The sequence below is a fragment of the Macaca mulatta genome, chromosome 3 (genome assembly GCF_049350105.2).
Source record: "Macaca mulatta isolate MMU2019108-1 chromosome 3, T2T-MMU8v2.0, whole genome shotgun sequence".
NCBI lineage: Eukaryota > Metazoa > Chordata > Mammalia > Primates > Cercopithecidae > Macaca > Macaca mulatta.
Genome location: NC_133408.1, coordinates 95675112 through 95679061, shown reverse-complemented (window position 1 = coordinate 95679061; position 3950 = coordinate 95675112).

Here is a 3950-nt window from a genome sequence, read left to right as displayed (position 1 = left end):
GTGGATCTAGCCAATTGATCGCTGTGCAGGAGGAAGAACTCAGACCTTGGAGTCAGAGGAATCTGGCTTCACATCCCTGCTCAGTCACTTGTTAACTGTCTGACAGTAAGTATGTTTCTCGACTTTTCCAAACCTGGGTTTATTCATGTTAACATGGGGATGAAAGTACCTCTTTCATAGATTTGTTATGGGGATGGAATGAGACAGCATACAACGTACTTAAAACACGTTACAAATGTGAAATGCTTAGAAAAAACTATTTTTGATATGTATGCTTTTTTTTATTTCTTAATTTTTAATTTACATAAGGTAATATTCACTGATTTTAGTGTATAGTTGCATGATTTTGGATCCCAATCAAGTTTTATGACCCCAAAGTGTTCCTTCTGTCCCCCAATTTGGGGCAACTTCTCTCACTCCAAACTCTTGGCAACCACTGATTTGCTCTTCGTTCCTGTAGTTTTACCTTTTCCAGGGTAGCGTGTAAATGGATTATCATATGCAGCTTTTTGAGCCTAGCTTCTTAAATCTAGCATAATGAATTTGAGAATCTTCCATGTTGCATGTATCAATAGTTTGTTCCTTTTTATGGCTGAATTTGCTTATTCATTGTGTATCCATTCACTAGTTAAAGGACATTTAAGTTGTTTCCAGCTTTGAGTGATTATGGATAAAACTGATATATTATATTTGCATAAAGGTTATATGAACATAGTTTTCTTTTCTTTCTTTTTTTTTTTTTTTTGATAAATACCTTAAAATGAGATTGCTGGATCAGAGAGTAAGGGTATATTTGAATTTCTTGTTAAGAAACTACCAAACTGTTTTTCAAATGCTCCAGTGGGCTGAATCTCACTAATACATTGTACTGTCTTATTGTGTTTAAACTTTAGCCTCCCTAATTGGCAGGTAGTGGTTTCAGTTTGTATTTCCCTAATGACTAATGATGTTGACTGTCTTTTCATGTGCTTACTTGCTATATATATATATTTTACTGAAGTGTCTGTTCAAATTTTTAATTCTTTAAAAAATTTCCTTGGTTTTTTATTGTTGCATTTTAGAGTTCTCTTTATATTCTGGATACAAGTCTTTTATAATATATGTAATTCACAGATGGTTTTTTCCCTAGTCTGTGGCTTTTCTTTGCATTATTTTGACAATGTCATTTGCAAAGCGAATTCTTAATTTTTATTGAATTCTAACTTACCAAGTTTTTTCTTGAAAGTAGTATGTTTTTGGGGTTATTTATATATATATATAAGAATTTTTTGCCTAATTTAGGGATGTAATAATTTTCTTCTGTATTTTCCCTTAAAAGTTTACAGTTTTACATTTTATACTTAGCTCTATGATTCATTTTGAGTTAATTTTGTTAAAAAGACCATCCTTTCTCCACTGAATTATCTTTGTATGTTTTTAGAAATTCAGTTGACCATACTTATATAGGTCTGTTTCTGGACTTTATTTTATTTGATTGACGTAGGTGTTCATCCTTTTGCCAATATCACACTTGATTACTGTAACCTGAAATAGAGTAGTATGAGTTTTCTAACTTTGCTCTTTTTCAAATTTGTTTTGCTATTGTCATTCTTTTGCTTTTCACTGTACACTTTAGAATCAGCTTGCCAATATTTATAAATAATTCTGTGGAGATTTTGATTATAATTGCATTGAACCTATAGATAAATTTGGGGAGAACTGACACCTTATGAATATCCCATAAACACAGTATATCTTCCCATTTATTTGGTCCTTCTTTGGGATTTTTTTTTTAAATCAGGATTTATAACATACAGATCCTGCTGATATTACATTTACTCTTAATATTTTATTTTATGGTGCTATTATAAATGGCATAATGTAAAATTTCAATATAAATTTTTTATTGGTAGTATATGGAAACACATTTTTTTGTTGTTGTTTTGAGATGGAGTCTCGCTCTGTCATCCAGGCTGGAGTGCAGTGGCATGATCTTGGCTCACTGCAACCTCTGCCTCCTGGGTTCAAGTGATTTTCGTGCCTCAGCCTCCTGAGTATCTGGGATTACAAGCGTGTGCCACCAGGCCTGGCTAATCTTTTCTATTTTTAGTAGAGATGGGGTTTCACCATGTTAGCCAGGCTGGTCTCGAACTCCTGACCTCAAGTGATCCTCCTGCCTCAGCCTCCCAAAGTGAAAGGATTGTAGGTGTGAGCCATCATTCCTGGCCAAAATTAATTTTTATATATTTATATTTTTAGTCAATTATGATTATGAGCTCTAGAGCTTTCTTATAGATTCCTTGGAATTTTCTACATAATCATATTGTCCATAAACAAAGTTTTCCAATCTGTATGCCTTTTATTTCTTTTTCTTGCCTTTCCAATCTGTATGCCTTTTATTTATTTTTCTTGCCTTATTGCACTGGCTAGGCCTTCCAGAACAATGTTATAAAAAAGTGGTAAGAGCAAAAATCTTGGCCTTGTTTCCTATTTTAGGGGAATGCAATCTTTTTCCATTGAGTATGAAATTAACTATACAGTTTTTTCTACATGCCCTTTATCAGTTAAAAAAATTTCCTTTCATTATTAGTTTGCTGAGAATTTTTATCATGAATAGATATTGAAAATTTCAAATGTATTTTCTGTATCTATTGAAGCAATCATGGTTTTCCTTCTTAGCCTGTTAATATGGTTAATTATATTGATTGACTTTCAAATGTTGAACCAGCCTTACATTCCCAAGACAAATCCCACTTAGTCATGGTACATTATGCTTTGTAAATATTGCTGGAACCGATTCACTAAAATTTTGTTCAGAATTACTTCACCTGTGTTCATGAGGGTTATTGGTCTGGTTTTAATGCTGGTATAATTCTAGCCTAATAATATGGGTTGTGAAGTATTTCCTTCTTTTCTATTTTTAAGAAAAGATTATATAGATTGGTTACTTCTTCCTTAAACATTTGGGAAAATTACTCAGTAAAACCATCTGGACGTGGTATTTTCTTTGTTGAAGTATTTTAACTACAAATTCAGTTTCTTTAATAGAGCTGAGATAAATCAAGTTATCTAATTTTTTTCCCCAAAGTTTGGTAGTTTGTATCTGTCAAGGAATTAGTCCATCCTGATTTAACCCTGATTTAAACCCAAATTTATGGTAATAGAGTCATTTGTCTTTAGGTTCTGTAGTGATATCCACTCTTCCATTCTTGATATTGATAGCCTTTGTCTTCTCTCTCTCTTTCTCTCTCTCTCTCTCCTCTTCTTGCTTAGTTTAGCTAGAGATTTATGCATTTTATTGATATTTTCATTAGCTTTGTCTACTGTTTTTCTGTTTTCACTTTCATTGATTTTTGTTTTTCTTTTTGTTAATTCATTTTCTCTGTTTGCTTTGGGTTTAGTTTGTTCTTTTTTTCTTTGTGTTTTGTTTGTTTGTTTGTTTTATGGAGTTTCGTTCTTAGTGTCTAGGCTGGAGTGCAATGGCATGATCTTGGCTCACTGCAACCTCCACCTCCCGGGTTCAAGTGATTCTTCGGCCTCAGCCTCCCGAGTAGCTGGGATTACAGGTGCCCGCCATCATGCTCAGCTAATTTTTTGTATTTTTAGTAGAGAAGGGGTTTTACCATATTGGCCAGGCTGGTCTCAAACTCCTGACCTCAGGTGATCCACACGCCTCAGCCTCACAAAGTTTTGGGATTACAGGCGTGAACCACCACATCTGGCTATTTGTTCTTTTCTTCTACCGTCTCGCTGCAGAAGCTTAAGTTATTGATTTGAGACTTTCTTTTCTGATATGAGCATTTAGTGCTATAATTTTCTTCTGTCTAAGCACTTCCACAATTTTTTTATAAATTGTATTTTTATTGTTACTTATTTAAAAATATTATTTCCCTTGAAACTTATTTAACCAATGGGTTATTTAGAACTGTGTTGTTTAACACGGTTAAATTGTGTTGTTTAACTTCCAAATG